We start from the raw sequence: 7451 nt of genomic DNA on the forward strand, positions 1-7451 counted from the left end.
GAAATTGTAAAAACAGTGACTCGCTCCATTCTGTTATTTTGCCTGAGTTTTCATCAGCATCTAAATTATATATATCCACCAATGCAGAGAGGACAAAAATTCTTCAGGTAGTAAATGAAGAATGTTGGTAATTATTTCTAAGATCAGCAATAAATCTTTTGCCCTTCAGGCATTCAGATAGCAAATATAAATAAGGAGGCACCTAAAATGGAGAATCAGTTTCTAACTTGAGACCTTGAATGGACATAACTTCATTCCTCTTCTGTAAGCTTATCTGAATTTAGTTTTTTCTCTTTCAGTGTTTTCCATTTATTTAATTGTTTTTCTTGTTTTTTAACACCACTTAATATTGAGTTATGATTGACATTGACATAGAGCTTTCTGCATAATTTTATTTAATGCATAAAACTTGATGAGTTTGGAACTAAGTATACACTAGTGAAACCAGCTCCATAATTTATGCCTTAACCTTATTCATCACCTTCAAAAGTTTCCTCTTGTTGTCTTTCTTTATTTTTCATTTATTTAATTCTTATCTGCTGGCATTCTGTTTTTAAAAGGAACCTTTCTGTAATAAGTGGACACCATTTTCTCTTGGTTCTACCATGTTAATTTGCTATATCCTAGTCATTCCCTGTGAATATATACAATTTGTAAGATCAGTAATTAGTATGTGCTACCCAGTAGTGTTCAGTCCACATTCATTTCCTTCTATTGCAAGTGCATTTATGGCTTTTAAGCAAACAAGGAGTAAATTTCTGTATATATGGATGAAGCTAAAATAAAAGGGCTTCAGTATCAGTCTTAAATCAAATGTGCTTTGCAGACTAATCCATTATTTGAGAATATCTGGGAGTGCATGAATTAATTTTGATCATATTTATTTTAAAAAATATATCAACAGTTAAAAATTATATATCTTATTATTAAAAATGGTTTGGAGTTGAGATGTAATCTCCTAAAGGACAGAATAAAAATAAAAGCAGGATGCTTCAGCTAACCATTTTTCTTCCTAAAAACTTGAAATACATGGAGATTGGGAATGTTAGACATCTTTAAATAAATCAGAGGTCTGATGACATTACTAATATTTTATTAAGAAAATTTTGATTTGATTTATATTTAAAATAACTATCAAGGTATCCTTTATGTGCTGAAACATAAATTACAAACACAAAAGCTTGATTTATGTTAATGGTAGAAAATACATGGAACATAACAAGTTATCACAGATTGTGCAATATTTCCTGAGTGGGGGGATGGAATTATAGAAAAGTACTGAAAAATGTGCTGCATTAGGCTGTATTGGTTGATAAATAGCTGGTGACTGTCTTGTAAGAAGTGATGTGAATTTTTCCTTCTAGTCCAGAAATGTCTGGATTTTAGTGAAACCTGCTCAACAGTTCTGGGTGTCTCCATATCTCTGTGGTGGATCAGAAACATTCAGATTTTTGCTAGGATGGCACAACAGTAAAAGGAAAAAAGTTCTGCTTAGGTAAAGTGAGGGTCTCTGCTCTCTTGCAGAATGTTAACATTTTCACACACACACACACACACACACACACCCCGAGACCCTCAGCGACACTGACTGCCAATTCCCAATTCTGTATCAATCCAAATTGCCTCCTCTGTTCTGTACCTGGGCTGCTGAGCACTACCAGAGAGAAGTCACATGGTTCTGCAAATGCGTGCCAGTTCACGTTTTTATTTTCTAATTTCAAGAACTTTTGTTTGCCTCCTGCACCATCTGTCTCCCTGTTCTTTGCGTGACTGTCCCCTTCTGACCCAGTAGTTCCCCCCTTCAATGTAAGTGCGTCAGAGACTCCTTTCTTGCTCTCCCTGTATAAGCAAGCTCCCCTCACCCAGGCCCTATTCACTTATTTCAGGCCTTTTGCACTCTTCGTAATTCTTTATTTAGTGTTTGTCTTATTGTTTATCCCACAACTATTATAATTTTGTGTGTGTAGGGACAACAGCCCCTGGCTGGTTTGGCTCAGTGGATTGAGCGTCGGCCTGCGAGCTAAGTGTTGCTGGTTCGATCTTCCAGTCAGGGCACATCAGAGAAGGAAAACTCTGACTCCAAAAAACCTCCGCTGCCTTGCGGCATACCTCTTCAGGGGAAAGGCTAAGGGAGTAAACCCCGACAGAAAATCCGGAGCCGGAGTCCCTAAGGCGGTTTGACGTTGTAGTCAACACCGGCAACTCCTGCGGCGCACCTGAAGCCAAGCTGTATTGACTCCGTCTTTCCCTTGGACCCTTCAGCTGCGAAGAGAGGGGGGTTCTGCTGCATGGGCAACAGCAGACCCTCCATATCACCCTGCCCAGGCTCTGTAGCTTCAGCTTCACTGGAGAGGACACTCCAGCGTCATCGCAAGATGTCGATTCAACACGGGAGGAGACAGATACCGTGTCACTCCCGAGTCGGACTGCACAGCCATTCTCGGCGGTGCAGATAGACTCTTTAAGAAGCTACACCATCGTCTCTCGAGACGGACGGCTGCCAACGGTAGGGACAACACCTGTCTTATTAATTGCAGTAGTCACTGCTTCCTTACACACTGTAGGCACTTGGGCAGAATTTTTGTGTAAATGAGTAAATTATGAGATTGCATTTTTTAAAGAAAAGCATGCCCTAATGGAAAGCACTGTTTTAAGTGAATGTGGCTATAACCCCAGAGATATCCTTACAGATATCAGGTTGCATAGACCTTTTTTTCTTTTTTTTTAACCCGACCTGGACAATGTTTCATTTTATTTTATTATATAAAATGCAGAAAGCCTTGACTGAGAAAAATAGGGAAGAGACTTAACAGAAATGAAAGTCTTCTCAGGAAAGCAATGATTGCTTTGCTTCAGCCACAATGAGCATCTGTCTTCTTGGCAATCTATGGCAAAGCTCCAGGTACAGTAAAATCCTAGATCTCTCCCACTCACCCAACCCTTGGACCTAGATTTGAGTGGTTAGAGGTTGAGAAAATATGAAAAGAACCAAAGTAACACTGTGATGAAAGCCAGGCTCAGAGACTGGTCCTCTTTTACTCTGTGGAGTGTATCAGGAGCAGGAAGGATCAGAGTTTCTTAAGGCATACTTTCTGTTCATTTGGCTTTTTGGTGTGGGGTTCTGGCATGGAGCTGTGTGCCCCACCACGCTTCCTCCACTCACATATACCTGCATAGCTGCATATCCGGCATTTCCAAGCCTCCTCCACATCAAACACTTGAGGCTCTTTGCGGTCCACCCTGTAGGCCTTATAGTGCTGCACTTTGTTTCTCAGCTCCTTCTCTTCAAAAGACACAATCTCTGAACCCAAGAAGGGGGCAGTCTCTTGATGGATATACTCAGTCTTCAGAATATCAATGACTAGAAGGTCGGATAGTGTTAGAGGCAAGAAGACCAGCTCCGTGAGGTCACCCAAGGACATCATGCCCTTGCTGGGCATGCTTCAGCACTGAATGTTTCCATGGCTTTTCTGGATGCAATTTTGCAGAGTGGATTAGGCTAGCAGCGGTCACTTTCCCTGGTACCGTGGCATCAAAGATACAGTTGTATAGGCTGATTTGAAAATAGTCTTTTTTGTTTTCTGAGCTTCCAGAGGGAGCATAGGGCATCTGTGTGTCTTGAGTTCAACCAGTTCTAGTTCCCTCTTGGCTATATACTGCAGCTAGCTCATCAATCACTTCCCTCCACTTCTCCAAATGCTGATACTCCGATGAGCCCTTCTGCCTGCAGGGTAGGAATCGTTGATAACATTTGCAGAAACTTAACTGCCCAAGCATCTTTTTTACTGGCAATTGGGACAGTCACAAAATCATGAAATTCCAGTTCTCTAGCTAGGTGGATACCGGCACTAGTGTCCAAAATAACTGCCTTCTCACATGCCAAGAAACCAGGAAGCTCCTTCCCATATACCATTTGCTGTTCACACCAGTTTTAGGTAGACAAGTCAGTCACGTACAAATATTTAAGTGGAATCGCTTTATGGGTGATGAGGCATCAAATCCTCCTTTCCACTTTGGTAAACTTATGAGCTTGCCATCTTTCCCAGGGGGTTCAGAAGAAGGGCCAGGCTTGCTAAGTGAAGCATTCAACTCTTGGGTGTCTTCTGGATCCAGAAACTCTGAGTTACTCAAGTCTGAAAATTCTGAGGCCTCTGTGGACACTGTCTCCTCTTCCGCGGTCCCTGCCATGGCGCAGCTCTGGACTAGGCCGGGCCCTGAAGTGACAGAAGCTGACCAGTCCCTCACTTTGTGGTGTTTCTTTCTCTCTGATTCACAGGGCACAAACTGTAGCCCACCCCAGGTCCTACGTAATGCTTGCCTCTCTCCAGGGGCAAATCCTCCGTGACTTTTTCATTTTCCTCATACCCAGGATGTAGGTACGTGATCCATTTCCCACTCCCTCGGATTCTCCTGTGAAGCCTGGACTCCACCTGGCTCCCAGACTCTACTCCTGACCAGTTAGAGCAGGTTACGCAGCAGCCCTTTCGTTCCAGGCTTCACATAAAACTGCCGTGAGACCAGGCCACATCTACCTTTCAAATACATTTCTTATGTGTAATTACATAAAGAGATTCTTGTATTCTGAATTCAGACAATGGAGCAGTTGCTGAACGCTTTTAACAATGGCTCTCTACCTGCCTTTGTCTGCAGCTGCACACAGGCTGAAACTCGGTGGGCACGTGCTGTGGACACACCCAGCGCTGCATGTGGGTCTCAGAGCCCTGACTGCTCCTGAACTGTCTTCTTTCCCACGTGAGAACCCGTGTTGGGATCACCTTGAATCTGTTCTAATTTATATTAAAAAAAACAGAAGATAAAATAATTACATTTTTTAAATAGTAAGGAATTACTTGCTATACATCTCATAATCGATCAAGACGCATCAGTGTGCCATGACATATGGTTTTTTAATTGGTGTTTTGGAAATTAGTCCCATATCACCAGGTAGAACTTTATTGCTTATGCAGATTTTGGGGAAGAAGAAACTGCATGAGCTAAGAGTGCAAAATAGCAAACTTTAGAGTAGAGGAACCCATGGAGATGATAATTGCAGTAAAGTGTATCCTGTTACATGTAAAGCATTGCCTCTGACGCCCTCCCTTGATGATTAAAATACCAATTATTTAAGGTGAACCATATGAGTGCAAATATTTGACATATTTGGCCTAAAACTGCAATTTCTTATGGTTTAAACTTACTAATGTGTTAATATATTTTATCATTCTTCTAAAATGCATTTGAAAATGAGCTATAAACACTTGCAAAAAGGAGAGCAGCAATATAATAATGGATTTTTTGGTGTGTCGTTTAATGTCTTCTTTCTCAGGGCAAGTTAACCAATCAATGAATTGTTGATTTTGATTGTCATCCTTAGCCCAGCACTGGTCGAAGTGCCACATCTGGGGGATACCAGAGAAGCCCAGGATCTCTCTGGTCCATAAGAAGTCACAATATACGAGGAAGAACAAGATGCATCTGGAAAGTAAAAGAGTTTCTACATGCTAAATTATGCAGCCCTAACAACCAAAGCATAATGGCATTTTTGCCATTATGGTTTCTAATGTGGCTTGCCATACATGTATTTTTAAAAACATTTTTATCTTGAAAAATAATTTTATATTTTAGAAGAGTTGCAGTGTTAGTACAGAGAGTTCCCATAATAAATTCTCAGCTTCCCCTAATATTGGGTTACATAACCGTGGTGCAATGATCAGACTAAGATAATACCATTGGTACATTACTATTAACTAATCCATAGACCTTTTTCAGATATTCCAGGTGTTTCCATTATTTTTGCTCTTCGAGGATCCAGCCTGGAATGCCACATTGTATTTAGCCCACATGCACTTTAATAATGGGTGAGACATAAAAGTAAGAGGGAAACAGTTTTTCTGCTCATTCTCAGATATCACTGCTCTTACTATCTTGGTATATGCTGTTCCTAACACACTCAGACACACATCATACACACTTTAGATTCAGACTGCACACCTATTCTTGTACTCTATTTTCAGCATTGAACAAATAAATATTAGCCTGCTCTATTAATTAGTGTCTGAAATGTTTAATGTGCACAGAATTTTTATCACATGGATATAGTTTAAGCTAACATTACCAGATTATTGAATGCCTGTTTCCATTTTTCTTCTTACAGACAACACTGTGATATTTTAAGTGCACATGAACTCTGGGAAGTTTTCATAATTCTATAAGCTGATCACAAGGAAGAATATATAAGGTAAAGATCAATGGGCTTTTCCCCTTTTATTATAATTTCTAATTCTCTAGTAACACACTTAAACTATACTGAATTCTGTAAAATTGAAAGTGAAAGTCTCCCCCCTGCTCTGGTAGACTTATTCCCTGAGGACAAGAAAGCAGCGTGAGGTCTGTCTCTAGCTTTAACATAAGCCAGTGTGACCGAAATTACTAAGGGCATTTCAGCAGCCATGTAAAAACGCCGCTTCAGTGTGAGCTTTTCATAAGTGTTCAACGTTGCAATGAGTTATCAGGAAGAATATTCCAGCCCCATTACCTTTTAGAAAAATATATTTTATTTATTTATTTATTTTTAGAGAGAGGGGAAGGGAGAGAGAAAGAACTGGAGAGAAACGTTGATGTGACTGATCCTGCTACCTATGCATGTACCCTGACCAGGAATCAAACCAGCGATTCTTTGCTTTGTGGGATGATGCCCAGCCAACTGAACCATACTGTCAGCATGTCTAGCCCCATTCCCTTTTAATTTGTGGCCAAGGGTATCTTTGCTTGAGCATTTCCTGTGACTATATTTACCGTTTTTATTTTTAGGAGTTTGCTGCTCATTTGTCACTGAGGAATCAGTTTCATTACTAGGTAACAGGTATCAACACCAGGGAAAAAGGATCCCCTGATTGTCCCTGCCTTCTAGACTAGATAATTCATCTGTTCCCAGGACATTAAGTCCCGCAGGGCCAAGTCCCTGAGCTTCCACTATTGTTGGCACTTCTGGCTCCCCAAGCTGCAGACCACAACCTCTAGACTCTGAGAGAGAGCTCACTGTTGATGTTGGGGCTTACTACTACCCAGGAACAGAGCGTGAATGACAGAAAAAGTGTGACTTCTGAAGTTAGGCAGGCCTGGACTCAAATCCTAATAGGTAGGATCCGATACTACTAGGGACTCTGACTTTAAGCAAGTCACTGAGCCCCTCTGAACTTAAGGTTCTCAACTGTGGACATGAGGATATTATACATGTTGTTTTATAATTTGAACAAGATGTGACAATGTCAGTTACAATGCCTGACACATAGTGTGTTATCAGACAAAAGTTTGTTAAATGTAGGATGGATGAATGACTCACGGAGCAGGTTGAACACTCTATTTTTCAAAATAGTGTTGTGGCCATCTGTAATAGAAAGCATAACAAATATCAATGCAATGAGTTACATCTCCATTTCATTTCTTCTTCA

The 7451-nt window shown here is 40.7% G+C and overlaps 1 pseudogene; it reads right to left on the reverse strand.

The window, feature by feature from the left end:
• Positions 1-3068: 3068 nt before the first annotated feature.
• Positions 3069-4188, reverse strand: LOC150012856 (exonuclease V-like; annotated as a pseudogene).
• Between the last annotated feature and the right edge of the window lie 3263 nt (positions 4189-7451).

The sequence above is a fragment of the Furipterus horrens genome, unplaced genomic scaffold (assembly GCF_987537825.1).
Source record: "Furipterus horrens unplaced genomic scaffold, mFurHor1.1.pri manual_scaffold_4, whole genome shotgun sequence".
NCBI classification, from domain to species: domain Eukaryota; kingdom Metazoa; phylum Chordata; class Mammalia; order Chiroptera; family Furipteridae; genus Furipterus; species Furipterus horrens.